Here is a 17,696-nt window from a genome sequence, read left to right as displayed (position 1 = left end):
GTGTGTGTGTTCACAGGTCTGGTTAGCTCCTGAGTATCACGGTTTACTTTAGGTGGGGCCCTGTTGAGGGTCCACTGTGATGGGTGTGGTGACACATCCTCTCCCCGCCCCGAGGTGTTTGTGTATAATCTAAACAACATTCAGTTTAAACGACCTCTAACAATCCTTTCCGCGTATACGTCGCTGTCAGCGGTGCAATATTAAAAGAATTAAATGTTTCAATCTATTTCGCTCTGCTAGAGGGAGATGGCAAAAAAAGTGAAAGCCTATTTGGCGATGCAAAATAGGATAGCGTGCGCGCTCGTGGAGCCCCTTGGCTGCGGCAGTTGCCAGGGGAGATAGGAGGGGAGGGGCTGTGATTGGCTGGAGTGGCTGTGTTGCCATGACGACGGCTAGGGGTTTGGTAGCGTTGCCGTGCGCTGTGTGATCCGCGCGCTGCGTGCATGGAGGAAGCAGCTGCTGATCTGATCTCTGACATTGTGCGAGGCAGACAAACGAATAAACTGCGTACTGTCGTGTCTTTAAACACGCCGCACCGAGACACGCCGTACATGATTGTGAGTATTACACCCTCCTCCCGCTTTCTCGCTGTTGTTTGAAGTCCGTGTGTGTTTGCGAGGCGTGTGTTTCGGAACAAGCTAAAAGTAAACGTGGTCCAGTGACTTTGCTCAGAGCAGCCAGCATGGCAGAATAAGCGACAGCATGTGGCAGCTAGCTAATGTTACTTCCCCTCTGCTTCCCAAGCTCCAGTATTCAAGTACCCAGCCTTTTATTCCAAGCACATAACTCTGTTTATCCTCAGCTATGTCACCTTTATCGACACATAATCGATAGAGGAGTTAAAGTTGTACAATGCTAACGCTAGCTTTGGATTTCCCCTCACTCACTGACCTACCGAGCGGCTGCCAAGGCTACTTCGCTTCGTGCCTGTACTGGGTGAGCTAACGCATGAAACGCTTACTGTTAAAGCTGACCAAATGGTTGTTAAGCGGTAATAAGTTACTCGGTAACGAGTCCGGTTTGTCGGGATGTATTGTGCAATAGTTCACGTCACTCCGTGTAACTTCATATTCCACGTAGCATGTGACTGTGTGGTGATTCATCCATCCGTTTATCAAGTCACCAACAGTAATTTGTTTTCTTTGAATGCTGTACATTTTAAACTAACGACAATTGAAGTCGACAGCAGTGATACTTTATTCAAGTAAATATATTTCTTCTGTCTTATCTATACATGACAAATATGAAATGGTACATTTCTACAGGACCGAAGATTGTGAGGCTACATTGGTTGAGCACATGATGTAATGGATTATCACAAGATTGTCCCACATAATGAGTGTTCTGTAATAATATCTAAATGTAGAGATTATGGTTTTATTGCCGTTCACAAGAGACTGATGTTATTCAGGATGCCATCAAATGTTACAGTGACAAAATAGTCCACTTACCATTACTGCTTCTTTACTTCATCCTCTACACTAACTGCATCCATCCTTAATTTCCTACTTACTGTCGATGTGTTTTTTGTGTTTGGAGAAAAAATGTTGCGCTGTGACATTGAGATTGACTAATTTAATTAAGCCTATTTTGACAGTTGTTAAAGACCTTGTGGTAAATAGAATGCAAAACAAAGGGCGATAAAGATAAATGAACAAAATAAAGCCGATGTTATCAATCTGCCATTACTTTATAGCCAGTGTTTCTATGGCCACAACCATCTGTTGTCTTCATTGTTGTTTGTAGTCCTTGCATGTATTCCACGTCTGAATGTACAGAGGCCTTTGCAGGGTTAGTACTCTTGCCCCCCAGAATAGCTGAGAGCCTGCTAACTTTACTGACATTCATTACTATAAATAGGACTCCGCAGTGTTGTTTTTGCTGATGTTAAATACCTTTAATTTCGGTGAATCCCTGTAACATTAAGAGTAAAATTTAATTCATTATTTCAGTAGAGGCCACAGTAGTAGGAATGGTTACTGTGAGTAAACATAGAAAATTGCACTAAAAATTTAGTTTGGGTTAGATGTTGACAGCGCACTGATGTTCTCCAATCATTTACTCATGATAAACAACAACAATTAGTAATTTTTGTTTTGAAAGTAACAGGGGAGACATAATGCAAACCTGCTGACATAAGCTAGAAACATGCATATTAAAAGTACAGTGGACCCCCGCATACTTGCGGTTGGGCACTGTGGTTTCACCTATTTGCAGATTTTTCTCTCTATTTCTTTTTTTTTATTTATTTTTTAATAAAAAAAGTTTCCCTATTAAATTTTTTTTTTCTGTTTTGCGGTGAACCAACCCAAAAACACTTATTAGCGGTTTATCCCCACTTATTGAAGAATATTTGGGGTTTAAAAAAAAATAAAATAATAATAATTTAAAAAAAAAAAAAAAAATATATATATATATATATATATATATATATATATATATATATATATATATATATATTTTGTTTTTTTTCTTTTCTTCAATACAACTATAATGGGTGCCAATTATCCGCGGATTGTTGCCATTCGTGGTCCGGCGATATATATCCCCCCTCGAATAGTGGGGTCCACTGTAATAATGTTCATCTGTTAATGTCTCATGCTTTAGTGATAGGTACTCAAATGTTAAATGAGATTCTATAAGGTAACGTAATAAAAACCTGCTTTTTAAAAATAAAACAGCCGAATGAATGCATCAGTGACTATTTTCTTTTAAATTCTGCTAAATTTTATATCCTTACCATAAATGTAATCCATTCATCAAAGAATACAAAATTTATGTATTATCACATTAATGACAAAAGTAATGCATCTGTTCAAATTAATAGAAATAGTGGTTGACCTCTCTCCTAAGGATGGACGGCCTTTGGGTTGTTCGAGGTGATGACTAACATGACAGTGTTTTGGTTTGAATTTGGTATTTTATTGTTCTTGGACCGTTTATAATCAGGGATATTTGTTGCGGTTTAAAAAAAACTGTGTATCTGTAACTATTTTCATACTCAGTGTGATTGATATGGGAGCAAGCTGATGATGTAACCAAACCATTTGAATGACTGACTGCTTGTGTGTCATGATTATCGAGGGCAATTACTTAGGGAGGGAGTTTACATGCAGTTTGTTAATGTGACGATTGAGTTTGGTTGCTTTCTTGGGAGATGTTTAATAAAATCATATGAAATTATTTTATGATTTCCTTCTACAGTGCCTATTACCAATACACTACCGGTATTTTGATGGTTGACTGCATACATGTTAGCTGCACTGAGTCAATTCATTGAACAATGCTATCTGTCTGTTGTACATTTTAGTCCATTTTGACATAATGATGATGTTGTTAGTAATGTTATTAGTATCTGAGAAATTAAATGACACTGGCTTAAAACGTCTAACTGGTTACCATGATGTCATGACCAGTCATTCAAGCAAGAAGTTCTTGAGATATATGAATCTTAACTAAAATGGAGAACCCAACAGTGCCATTTTGCTAGTGTGGGTTAATGGCCTAAAATGGGATATGGCCCCACTTGCTCAACGCAGATCATTAGATTAGGGCAAAGTCCAGACCGCACTGATTTTGAGTTGAATTGGATTGGATTATGGACAGTCACGTTTTGTATTGGGCTTTTTGTATTTGTGTTTAGACTGGGCTGTCACAGACCAGCCATTGTTGGGGATATTTTACTATAACAGAACACTGTACTCAATTCAGTAGTAACAAACATAGCTCCTCTGGAAACCACACTTCATTTTTACAACTTCGAATACTTATTGGTTTCATTAGTCCAAGCAGTTGCTCCATTTCACTTTATTACTGATGCAGATGCCCCTCGGGGTATATATCCTAACAGTGAAGAAATGTGACCGTCAAGGCTCCATTTTCATCATGTACATACCACTATACAGAATGTATGAGCTCAATTTATGCACAATCATCACACTATGCTCAATGTATAAAATGTAGCAATTGGGGAAACAAATAACAAACACAAACTCTAAAGTCTGTATTTGTTGTTCCTATTGAGGCTAAAGTGGCACAGGAACTGCAGTTAAAAATGGTGGTGTGGCCATGTAATCGGTCTTATCACAGTATTGTGTACTCTGACCCAAAGTAAATGGAAGGTTGCGTCCTCGGAAATCCACCATGTGCTTTGTAGGCGTGTGACTGTCTACAGTTTTAGATTTGTTGTGAAAGCAGATACTTCTCATTCTGATAGCTTAAACCAGTCTATAGTGCACTTATGAATTGCCTCAAAAGACAAATGCTGTTCCAGTTTTTAAAATGTTTTTTTCTGAATACACCATAAATTGCCCCAAGAATTTGATGGCTTGATATTGAATGACTTGATGAAACCATTCTGGGTTTAAAAGGAGTAAGTGGGGAAAATAAGTAACATTTCAGACACTTAAAGGTATGCTCTTATGTGCCCCTATTATTTACATGTTTTTAATCACAACAAGTGTTTCGTAAGGCATCATGACGTTGTCTGTGATACAGTCCCCTCCAAAAGTACTGGAATGGCAAGGTCAATTCCTTTGTTTTTGTTGTATACTGAAGACATTTGGGTTTCAGATCAAAAGATGAATTTAAGACAAAAGTTCAGAATTCTAGCTTTTATTTCATGGTATTTACATCTAGATGTGTTAAACAACTCAGGACAGAGCACCTTTTGTTTGAACCCACCCACTTTTCAAGTGACCAAAAGTATTGGAACATGTGACTCAGGTGTTGCCTTTTAGATTGATTGCTTAAACAGTGTTTGTTTTTGGCTTTGGGTTTTACCTGTGAAAACTGCATTTGCTGTTAAGCAAACATGAAGACCAAAGAGCTGTCTATGGGAGAAAAGAAAACTATTTTGAAGCTGAGAGAAGAGGGAAAATCGATCAGCGCTATTGCACAAACATTGGGCATAGCCAATGCAACAATTTGGTATGTGCCGAAAAAGAAACAAAACTACTGGTGTACTGAGCGACAGACATCGAACAGGTCGGCCAAGGGTATCAACAGCAATAGATTACAAACATTATAAGAGCTGTAAAGAGACACCCAAAGCCAACAGTCAGTGACATCACTGTGAACCTCCACAGGGCAGGGGTGAAGGTATCATAATTCACTGTTCGAAGAAGACTTTGAGAGAAGAAATATACAGGCCATACCACAAGATGCAAACCACTTGTCAGCAAAAAGAATCAGAAGGCCAGATTGGATTTTGCAAAGAAGTACAAAGATGAGCCACAAAAGTTTTGGAACAAAGTTTTAGGACTGATGAGACCAAAATTAACCTCTACCAAAGTGATAGATAGGCCAATGTATGGAGAAAGAAAGGATCTGCTTGTGATCCAAAACACACAAGCTCATCTGTGAAGCATGGTGGAGGTAATGTCATGGCTTGCATGGATGCTTCTGGAACGGGTTAACTTGTCTTTATTGATTATGTAACTCATGATGGTAGCAGGAGAATTAATTCTGAAGTCTACAAAACCATTTTGTCTGGCAATTTACAGAAAAATGCATCCAAACTAATCAGGAGAAGCTTCATCATGTAACAAGACAATGACCCAAAACACACTGCCAACACAACAAAGGACTTCAGGGGGGAAAAGTGGAAAGTCTTAGACTGGCCAAGTCAATCACCAGACCTTAACCCAATAGAGCATGAATTTTACCTCCTGAAGAGGAGACTGAATGGAGAAACCTCCAGAAACAAACAAGAACTGAAAGAGGCTGCAGGAAAAGCATTTCAAATGAAGAATGCAGCAGTCTGGTTAAGTTAATGGGTCGCAGGCTTGATGCAGTTATTGCAAGTAAGGGTTCCATCCATCCACCCATTTTCTGTACCGCTCACGAGGGTCGCGGGTGTGCTTGAGCCTATCCCAGCTATCTTCGGGCGAGAGGCAGGGTACACCCGAAGTGGTCACCAGCCAACTGCATGGCACATATAAACAAACAGCCATCCACCCTCACATTCATACCTACGGGCAATTTAGAGTCTTCAACCAACCTACCATGCATGTTTTTGGGATGTGGGAGGAAACCGGAGTGCCCGGAGAAAACACACCCAGGCACGGGGAGAACATGCAAACTTCGCACAGGCGGGGCCGGGATTAGAACCCCGGTTTCAGAACTGTGAGGCAGATGTGCTAACCAGTTCCACCGTGCCGACTGCAAGTAAGAGTTATGCCATCAAATATTAAATGTTATTCGTTTTAAGTTAATTTTATAATGTATGTTCCAATATTTTTACTCACTTGAAAGGTGGGTGGCTTCAAACAAAAGGTGCTCTGTCCTGAGTTGTTTAACACATCTAGATGTAGATACCATAAAATACAAGCTGGAATTCTGAACTTTTGTCTCATATTCATCTTTTGATCTGAAACCCAAACGTCTTCAGTAGACAACAAAAACAAAGGAATTGACCTTGCCGTTCCAATACTTTTGGACGGGACTGTAGAAGTACACTAGAACCTCTGAATTTGAATACTCCCTAGATTTTTTTCGTGTTTTCTTACTGTTTCCATAATGTGTTTCCATAGTGTGTGTGTGTGTGTGTGTGTGTCGTACACAAGATGACAACAGCTCACAACACACTTAATCTTCTGTACGCTGAAAATCAAGAATCTCGTTCCCCAAACCAAAAGTCTGGTGTAGCGACTTAGGGTGCACTTTAAACAAATACTGAATTCAACCATTTGCACCTCCTTTTCTGAAGTTCGGCAATAGCGCTAGTTTCAGTTCAGTTCCATGTCTCAATGGAGTCCTTGGCTCGACTGTCCTTGTTATTGGCCAAACGCTTAAGGATTTTTTAATCTTACATTTTTATCATTGTAGGCCAGAAAAAAACGGTCACAAAAAGCACTCCACGCCACAGGATGATCTGGCCTTTGCCGACTTTGGTCAGGAAGGAGGAACCCAGCTCAACATCATCCAGAGTAGCTTTGTGTGTGCGCCAGGCTTTAGTTTTAACAACTTGGAATTTCAACCAAATTATTGGGAAAAATATCCCTCCAAAGTCACGCACTCATGCAAGACGTCAGTGTTCACCACAAGAGCTTAGTTCAGCGACCATCAATTGATTAACGCTAGTTGCAACACTCCCAAAGTGACATACCAGCTTCAACAAGAGGTGTTAAGAGAAGAAGAATCTGGCAAGAGTGGCAGAAGAACATATACAGAAAGTAATGTGCTGTAAGCGTCATTCAAAGCTGACTCTATTGCTGTCATAATGCTTTGGTCCAGCTTCACCATGTGCGTCGTCACTTGTTGGCGCACTTCTTTTTACTCTTGTGTGATATGTACGAATTTTAAAAAACTAGAAGCATTAGTCTCATCTGCCATGTGAATCATCACCCTTGTGCCTTTGTCATTTGTCATTACGTTAGACGTGAGTGTCTTATTGTTTTTATGTCTTCAAATTATACTTTACACCGATCTGATCGGTATTGGCCGATATTTAGCATTTTATGCTGATCGGCTTTAATGTCATAATTCACCGATCCGATCAATGACGTCATTGAATCCATAAGCTAGTTGCTGCGTGTCTTTTAACGTCGTACTGTAAATGTTTGACGGCCAATAAAGTTATTTAAAAAAAAAAAAAACATGTCGGCGGTATGGGACAGACAACACATCTGAGACAGACAACACGTAATGCCCGGATCAGAAAAAATAAAAATATGCTCTTTCACGATTGCACTATGTCAGACTACTGCACTAAAATCTTGTATTCCGATACCACCCCATCCCGTTTTTTTACGATCATTGGGCTTTATATTGTCAACTCAAATACACTCGTTACCGTGGCGACGACAACAAGAGTGGATCGCGCCGACTGTATTATAAGAACACAATGGGGAAAAACGTGTGTTGGTGCTCAGGAGAGGACATTTGTTTAAGGCTTGCTTGAGGTATGTCCCTGTACTTTTAATACGACACGGCTCGCAAGCAGGCAACAAAACGTTATGTAGCCGAACAAGCTAGTGCTAGCACTAACGGTTGTGCGTAAACATGCTGCCGTTCTGTCGAATCAGGCTCTAAAGTTTCGGTTTGGGTGAAGTAATTTAATTACAATAAAGTAATTTAATTGCAGTAAGTTAGCACCCATTATTTCTGTCATGTTGTAATGTTAGTTTGACCTGACTGATTAGAATACATGACGTGACTAGAGCAGTGATTTCCAACCTTTATGGAGCCAAGGAACATATTTTTCAATTGAAAAATCTCACGGCACACCAACAAACAAAAATGTCACAAAAAGTGGATACATACTTTATGTACTTCCTGCCATCTAATAGAAGACCTGTCACTATGCCCCTGACTGGCATAAATAGATGAACAAAGATACATTATTTATTGTAAATATATATTTTTTAGCAATTAAGTACACAAATATATACAGTAAATGAACAGGTCATTTAAATAGACACATTGCTCCATCTTGTGATCGTTTTTTTTAACTCGCTGATCAGCCCCAAAAATCCTGATCGCCTAAAGCCTACTTAAAATAAACTGTGGTTAACTTATTGGTAACTTGTATGCTCAATTAAAGTGTTAACTACGTTTTTATGATGTTTTTAAATTTTCATAGCTTCACACAAAGGGTGGTTAACTAGCATCCCAGAATAAATTGTGTCCTAATTGATCGTCATAGAGATGAACTTTCAAGATTTTATTATTGAGGAGTGCTGTAATTTTAAATTAAATAGTCAGGTCTTTCTTGAGTCACTTAACAATATTGTCTTTGTAAGACACTTTGCGAGCTGAGTTTGGTGTTAGACAAGGTCCAGCATTGAGAAAACTGTATTGCCAAATCTGTACAATCTATAGTTTAACTGACTGCTTACAATGGAAATGCATGTCTAACTTGATTGCGAGTAACACCTCCTCCACTCTCTCCTTTCTGACTGGTGGACGCAAGACGCTGCTGATTAGGACACGCCTCACTAACAGCACTGATGTGAACGTTTCCTTGATTGAGTAGCAGGGAAGCGGTGAAACACAATGGGTCTTTGTCTCATCATCCCTGGCATAATTAACAGGGTTCATTTAATAGACGAAAAATAAACGACTATACTCAGGCAGGACTTGGGAGCTGTTGTGCAAGTAGTGTGCTGCTTCTAGCACTTCTTGGGATAAACTAGGTGTTATGATCAATGGTTAAAGCAAATCTGTTGTGTTTGTGTAAAAATTAATATACATTAATCACATTTAACAATGCAATGTTTTGATTTCCTGACTAGTCTTGACCGCAGTAAATACTGCCCAAGACAAGATGCTGCAATTCACAGCTGCATGCTGCATCAACAGTTAATATTTTCAGTATACAAGCAAGGCAATTCCAATTGTCTTCAACTTGACTTTTGAGTGAAAAAAAATCGTCGTTTTTGTCATTGAAAAATCTCTGTGGTCAATAAAGTTTACAGGGATTTACATTGTAACCTTTATGTTTGTTCCTTAAACCAAATAATGCAAACATGTATATAATATTTACATTTGTTTGATGATCTTAAACAAAGTGGGGAAATTATGCAAAAATATAAGAATTTGAGAAGGGGGGCCAATACTGTTTCACGGCACTATCGTCAGCAAATGTGTGTTAAAACCTTAGATTTTTAGAAGGATATGCACCTTAACTGACAACAGGCCAAAAGCAAATGGTATGGCAGTGTTTGCTGTTTGTAGTATTTGGAAGTATATAAGCGCGTGGAGGAAGGAGGGTTTATAGACTTGACGGGCACATGACCCTCGAGATAAGGTTTCAGTGTTTGGTGGGAGGGAGGTCTGTACTTTGGAAGACTAACCTCTGATTAGAGTCAAAGTGCAGTTTGTAACTATAAAATCGATGCCGGTTCCCAACAACTCAATCTTTCCTGTGTTACTTTTATTTGCATGTGTGTCGTTAACAGGCGTGGGTGTTTGCTGCCATTCTATAACCGTTTGGGCTCTTCTTGAGCTAGTTCACTGTTTTAGTGTAAGCTGGCCCAACTGTGAGTGGTCTCTGAAAACTGACTTCCTCAACAGGCAGGAGGTGTTTCCTTCCCTCCTGGTCATCTGTTTGTAACTGTGAGGTGAATACTGAGAACTTAGAAACATGACGGAAGCACACTAAAAAAAGACAAAACAACTGCATCTTTGTACGACCTGAGTGTGAGTGTGTGAACTGTTTGTAAGCTTTTTTATTTGCTCTTTACCACTGATAACTACTCTTACTGAGTAGATTGTTCTAATCCATTTAGTAGATTTGTTTTTATAAGATTGTATACTTTGTATGCTGTGTTGCAAGAGTAGCCCTCACATGAATTATTGTTTTAATGCATGTAGAGAAGCCTTATTCTCATACCAGCTGTCTAATTCAGGTTCTGATTCGCAGAGTAGTCAGAAACATTACAGAGGGTTTCAAATAACAGCCATTGGGCTTTTTCGACACACCTTTGTGTATTAAGAGGTGTAACTGGTTTGTGTCGACTGGTTTAGTTAGTGGCTGTGGGCAGGGTGTGGTTCAACAGTGTATAAACTTAAGCTTATTTTCTGAAATTATGTATTTTCTCAAAATCCTGTTATATATAATGAGCATCTATAAGTTAAGTATACCCTCATGGCAATTCGTCATAGCACCATGTCATCCAGGTTGGCTCCTGCCTTTCCCGCCCCTCTTTGTCAGACAGGTTTTATGGAGAACAGCACTAGACTGCTGGCCTCAGCAGTTTCCGCCTGTATTGATCTCCCCACATCAGCTCTCTCTTCATGCGCAGACATGAGCACAACCGCTTCCCTCGCCACACTGGCTGCCGTGGCAACTGATTCCTGAAAGTCAGATCCGCTGCCCGAGATCATCGCTGACGCAAACATGGTCTCCCCTTTAGATTCTGTTGCACCTATGTGACACATCAATGGCTTGATCTGCTGCTTAAAGCTATCTGTGTCTTTATGTCATTTTTGAATAGGCTAAGTGCTTAACAGGATAAAAGAGCAGTTTGAAAGGGGTGAAAAATTTGCCTTGGCACCTGCTGTTTGTCCTTGCCTGTTTGCACATGAATATGATGTGGCTCATGGCATTGGCTATTTTAACTTGCAGATGAGCCATCAGGTCAGCACAATTCTAGCTTTGGTGTATTTTCAACAATGAGCTGCAATCAACAGGCAGGTCCGTCCCATTGGCCCCACCAGAGTGAAGAGAGAAGTGAAGCCCAATCCTTACAAATTCAGGGGTAATTGACCAGCTGCAATAGCGGAAAACATTTCCTGTGTTTGACTGGATGCAAAAAAAACATTTCCCCATCCATTCACATTTCTTCTGTTCATATTCAAATAACGGTCCTCTTGGAGGGACCAGTTATTCTCAGGCAGTCGGAAGAGGCCCAGCTGAGAGGTCAGGACTAAGATGGAACGGGGTGGAGCCCTCTTGTGCTTTAGGGTTAAACAGTGTTCTGATGCTTTAGCCAGACCATGACTTCTTTTCATATCCAAGCAACAAAACTGGAACATATGTACAGAGCCATCTCGTCTATGCCGTGTTTTTAATAATATTAAGACAAAATTACTTCAGGCCTCAGCGAAACAAATGTCAACAGAATACAGTCACAATTTTTGTGCCACGCCGGTGGTGTGTGGTAGATTGTCACCTTAATGTCTGTCAGTGGAATGTTTTGGGTAACACAATCATGACATGATTAGACTGGAAAGAGCAGTCTCAATCAGGGCATCACTGTTGATCAGCAAGCAGAATTATCAACTTTGTAGGTCCAAGTCCTTTAATCTTAGAACCTGTTCTGGGATTTAGACATGTATCCTCAGGCCCCAGCCTGATTAGTTCCAAATTATAAGGAGTGACATGGACAAAGTGATGGATATGCAGCCTAGAGACTTGACTACTTTTAGTCAAAAATGTTGTTTGGAAGAGTGAATGCTATTTTCCTTGTCTCTCTGCTTGGTACCCTCTCTATTTGAAAAATCATTCAGAATAGGAACCTGTTATGTAAAAAAAAAAACTTTGTGTGTGTGTGTGTGTTTTGGTCTCCATAGTAGAAATTTTCTTAACAGCACAAATAAACAGTTCTCACAGCCTCCTGACATAGTGTTGCATCACATGCTGTATCTTGTTGCTCAAGTTTTGTAAGTGGTGTGATCCACCCTGGCCTGAAGATAACTTCAAAATTGAAAACATTTATGGAATTTGCGGTATGTGCTGACACTGAAAGGTAATCCTGAATGCATTACTAAATGTGGTTAACACAACCTCACCTAATGTATAGAGCAGACAATAAACAACCGAAACAAGCGCTCAGAATGCACAGACCTCTGCTAAGAGTTAAATATTTTTTTTACCTGTAAAACAGTTCACTGAAGGCCAAGGCTCTGGGAGTCTTACAGTAATAGCTAAAAGATGGTTAAGTTTCATTCAGATTTAAAATTTAATCTAGATATAATGTTAAACGTGATTGTGCCTTTTAAATTGACTATCTATTACCGTACCTATGACTTGGAACCGGGAAGCTTCTTCTCTCCTTACACAGGCATAATAATCGTGAATCACTTCCATTAAACATACTAGCCCACAGGTGTCAAACTGGTGGCCCGGAGGCCAGATCTGGCCCGCCACATCATTTTATGTGGCCCGTGAGAGTGTGCATCAACTTTGTGTTTCTTGCTAAAATACTAAAATTGCAAATTGTCTTCACTTTTAAAAATATTGAGATATTGCAAGCATTTTTTTTTACCAACCCCACTTTCAAAATGAAATTGATTCACGCTGTAGTTGAACAAAATTCTAATTTCAAAAGTAATTATCCATGAATTTGTGTATCTGTAATAATATGAGGCAATCATACATTCATACGGGTTTGCAGCCATAACGGCCCTCTGAGTGGAACCATAACTGTGATGTGGCCCGTGACAAAATGATTTAGACACCCCTGTACTAGCCATTGTGTGGAACTGATTGTTTACGAAATGACTCGTCCACCAATTGAGGCAAAATGAAGGGCGCTATTACGCAATAACATGTTTTGTAAACCACATATCAGTTCTGCAATGTTGAGGTAAATCCATGCCATGGAACTACTCCGCTACTAGCATTAATTTGCTAAGTACGACACTGGGATTGGAACAGGAGTTCAGAGAGCGAGGTTTTCCCGCCATACCTTTAAAATATATATTTTCTAAAAATCAATAATTTGTTGTTTATTTTCATTTTAGATGTTCAACATTTTTTGTCAAGTGCCCATCACCTAAACACATAGCAAACATTACCTAGTAATACAGCTGAACCTTGAGTTACAAATGACCTGGGTTACGAACAAATTGGGCTCGGCACACATATTTTGTAGAAAAAAGGGGTGCAACGGATCAAATAACTCAAAGTTCGGATCATTTTTCGGGTCAGCAAAAAACAAAAAAGGGGGGGGGACCCAAAAGAATAGAATTTTGCCCTTATTTTGTAAAACTCTTTTGCTCATTAAATCAAACCTGACTAATTAAACTGTAAATGTCAAATATCCATCCATCCATTTTCTGAGCCGCTTCTCCTCACAAGGGTCGTGGGAGCGCTGGAGCCTATCCCAGCTATCATCGGGTAGGGGACGGGGTACACCCTGAACTGGTTGCCAGCCAATTGCAGGACGCATATAAACAAACAACCATTCGCACTCACATTCACACCTACGGGCACTTTAGAGTCTTCAATTAACCTACCATGCATGTTTTTGGGATGTGGGAGGAAACCGGAGTGCCCGGAGAAAACCCACGCAGGCACGGGGAGAACATGCAAACTCCACACAGGCGGGGCCGGGGATTGAACCCACGTGTGTTGGTGGTCACCGGACAGGAGAGGACGTTCGTTTAAGGCTTGCTTCAGGTATGTTCACGTACTTTTAATACGATATGGCACACAAGCAGGCAATAAAATGTTATGTAGCCTAGCAAGCTACTGCTAGCACGAACAGTTGGACGTAAACATGCCGCCGTTCTGTCGAATTATGCGCTAAAATTTCGGTGTGGGTGAAGTAATTTAATTAAAAATAAAATAATTTAATTACAGTAAGGGCGGCACGGTGGCCGACTGGTTAGATCCTGTGTGGAGTTTGCATGTTCTCCCCGTGCCTGCGTGGGTTTTCTCCGGGCACTCCGGTTTCCTCCCACATCCCAAAAACATGCGTGGTAGGTTAATTGATTACTCTAAATTGCCCGTTGGTGTGAATGTGAGTGTGAATAGTTGTTTGTTTATTCCCGCGACCCTAGTGAAGATAAGCGGCTCAGAAAATGGATGGCTGGATGGATGTTAGAAAATTATTTGGTCAAACATTGTTTTGTAATATTCACAAGAGCCAAAAAGACGCAAAAATGCAACGCAGCACATATTTTATATGGTAAAGATACAGCTGCCTGTGATTATGCACATGGCCAAAGTGTTGCGATGCTTCATGAAGCTTCATCTCGCCATTACTACCGCTAGCTGAATAACTACCATCACATCCAATAATGCAATGTGGTTTTCATATTGCATTGTGGGAAAGCTGTGTTGCATTGTGGTATGTGTAGTCATGGCGATTGTAAACAATGCTGTGTACAGGGATGATATGTTGTTCATGTGAGAGTTGTTCAGAATACAGCGGCTGAGATTAGTATTTGACACGTCACCATTTTTCTCACTAAATATATTTCCAAAGGTGCTACTGACATGAAAATTTCAACAGGTGTTGGGAACAACCCAAGTAATCCATACATAGAAAGTAGAACAAATAAGATCAGAAATTAAGTTATGTGTAATAATGTGAAATGACAGAGGGAAAAAGTATTGAACACGCCAACTGGAATTTATTTAATACTTTGTACAAAAGCCTTTGTTTGCAATGACAGGTTCAAGTCACCTCCTGTATGGAGAAACTTGTCTCATGCATTGCTCTGGCGTCAGTTGGCCCATTCCTCCACACACACAAGCAGTCTTCAAATCTTGAAGGTTCAGTGGGCTTCTTTTATGGATCTTGAGTTTCAGTTCTTGCCATAGATTTTCGATTAGATTCAAGTCAGTTGATTGGCTGGGCCATTCTAGCAGCTTTATTTTTTTTCTTTGAAACCAATTGAGAGTTTCCTTGGCAGTATGTTATGGATCATTATCCTGATGAAATGTCCACCCTCATTTCATTTTCATCATCCTCGTAGATGGCAGCAGATTTTTGTCAAGAACGTCTCGGTACATTAGCCCATTCATCTTTCCTTCAATAATGTGTAGTTTGCCAGTACCATTTGCTGAAAAGCAGCCCTACACCATCATGTTCCCACCTCTGAACTTCACTGGTATACTGGTTGGTATGGTGTTTTTAGGGTGATGTGCAGTGCCATTTCTCCTCGAAACACGGTTGCATTATGGCATCCAACGAGTTCAATTTTGCTCTCATCAGAACAGATTATATTCTCCCAGTATTTAACTGGCTTGTCCAAATGTTGTTCAGCAAACTTTAAACGAGCTTTAACATGCTTCTTTTTTTTCACCAATGGGGTCTTGCGTGGTGAGCGTGCATGCAGGCCATGGCGGCAGAGTGCATTTGCACCATTTGCACACTGACTGAGTAGTATCTGCAACATTTGCACAATCAACATTGTCCCAGACTATCGTACTACTCACTTGAAGTCTCGGCGCCCTTTGCACAATGGTCATTGCAACGGACTATTGCAATATTAGTCATTCGAACTGCCCTAAGTGCTAGAGGACTCTGCATCTTTTTGCACAATTGTCAAAAAAATAAATAATAATAATGTACTGGCATTACCAGTTAACTAGCAACCCTTTATTGCTCAGTGATTGTTTTTCTCAATGTCTTTATGTCTCAAAAGTGTTCTCTGTCAATTGACTGTCTGTTGTCGTACTAGAGCGGCTCCAATTACCGGTGACAAATTCCTTGTGTGTTTTTTGGACATACTTGGCAAATAAAGATGATTCTGATTCGGATTACTCACTATTTTCCTTGTGATAACACTACCTGCTAATTCCATGTCTTTTTTAAGCTTTAACAGGTGGTCCTTGGCTCTTGGACAACTCTTCTGATTATTCTTTGCACTCTTCTGTCAGATATCTTGCGAGCAGCACCCGATCAAGGCAAATCTATGGTGGTATGATTGGCTTTCCACTTACGTATTATGGTCCGAACCGTGCTCACAGGAACATTCAGAAGCTTAGTTATGCGCCTGTAACCAGTGCCATCATTATGTTTTGCAACAATTACTTTGCGATGGTCTTGAGACAGATCTTTGCTCTTACACATCATGAGATGTGTCTTGACTCACACCTTGGCAATGAGACCTTTTTGTAGGCCATCAATTAGGACTGAACCAGCTGATATTCATTTGCACTGGAAAGGTGCTGGATTGCTCTTTGATTATTGATAGATTTTAGGTGTTGTGTTGGCTTTCCATGCCTTTTTGCACCTCCCTTCATGTGTTCAATACATTTTCCCTACGTCATTTCACATTATTACACACAACTTAATTTGTGATCTTATTTGTTCTACTTTTAAACTTTGTTTGGGACTGGAACAGAGTAATTGCTTTTCCATGCATTTCAATGGGCAACATTGCTTCGATTTGCAAACCTTTTGGCTCATGGAACAAATTAATTTGGTATCTCAGACTTCCACTGTATAAGAAAAAAATTAGTTGTTTTCATTCATTATTCTTTTATCTCAATGTAACAACAAGCAGCAAATGATGATGTCAAGTGATGGATTCTCATCAAAACTAAACAAGAGCATCCTTGGAAGAGTACCTACCCATCTTTGTAAAACAAATTGTTACATCACGAACTGTAAACTTCAGTTTGCATACATTCAATCAGTCCCATGTTAGTGAAACCATAACCTCGTTATCAGAGGTATCAAATCCACTGCAAGTACTCTGAAGGCCGGAATAACCCCATGACTCAAATATAAAGCAAATTGGGTTTGTCTGTTGTATGTTCCTACACCTCCATTGAGGGTTAAGTGGTAATATAGTCAATGCACTAATGCCTTCTCCTTCCCCTCCTGGCTGAATTTAACAAACTGATTTGTGTGTCAGTGTGTATGTGAGTGCATACACTCCCTCTCCCATCTCGTTCTCTAGGCAAACACTCTTTAGTCTGATCCAATTCCTATCTTATCACAGCAATGAAAAGATACGCCTATCTGACAGATCATATGTCCCCTCACATTGCTACATTGGTCCACATTCAATGCATCACACACAACCACACTCAGAGGCATCTGGTGTCCACACTCAGGTGCTGCAGCATTCCCAATGCCGCTGTGTGCATATCATGGTGGAGACAGCCAACATGGATTACTCATTTTCCTTCTCTCGTTTGTGAGGTTTTTTTTCCCTTAATTGAAAGGACGGTGTGGTTGTCATGGTGACACCCAAGACTTAAAGCTTGTTGTGAGCTGAGCCAAAGAGTAATCTCTTTGTACACTTGGCCTCCCCAGCGTACAATGCCTTTACTTGTATTTGTTGGAGGAATGCATTCAATATACAGTAGATATAAATGTTAATGTAGAGCACAATAAGAAAGCAATGCTCAGGGCAGGCAAAATTCCACATTATCAGTCTAAAGCTTCCCTGTGTGTGTGGGCATTGGGCAATTGGTAAAAAATTTAACTGAACAAGACCTAATGCTTCTTTCTCACTTGTTTTGGCTGTTACACATGCAGCACATTGATCAAGTACTTTTGTCG

At 40.0% G+C, this 17,696-nt stretch overlaps 1 protein-coding gene across 2 annotated transcripts in view; it reads left to right on the top strand.

Annotated features, from left to right (window-relative positions):
- The first annotated feature begins 465 nt into the window (after positions 1 to 465).
- foxn2a (forkhead box N2a) overlaps positions 466 to 17,696 on the top strand; it is a 29,107-nt gene continuing 11,876 nt past the window's right edge. The window contains exons 1-2 of one of the 2 annotated variants that reach the window (XM_061690663.1): positions 494 to 557; positions 13,712 to 13,849. The gene's annotated coding sequence lies outside the window, so the exon portion shown is untranslated. Of the gene's footprint in view, positions 558 to 13,711; positions 13,850 to 17,696 lie in introns of both variants that reach the window. The other variant, XM_061690664.1, reaches the window with a different exon arrangement.

The sequence above is a fragment of the Phycodurus eques genome, chromosome 11 (assembly GCF_024500275.1).
Source record: "Phycodurus eques isolate BA_2022a chromosome 11, UOR_Pequ_1.1, whole genome shotgun sequence".
Classification (NCBI taxonomy): Eukaryota; Metazoa; Chordata; class Actinopteri; order Syngnathiformes; family Syngnathidae; genus Phycodurus; species Phycodurus eques.
Note: the sequence above shows the minus strand (reverse complement) of the source record. Positions and strands in the feature narration are given on the sequence as shown.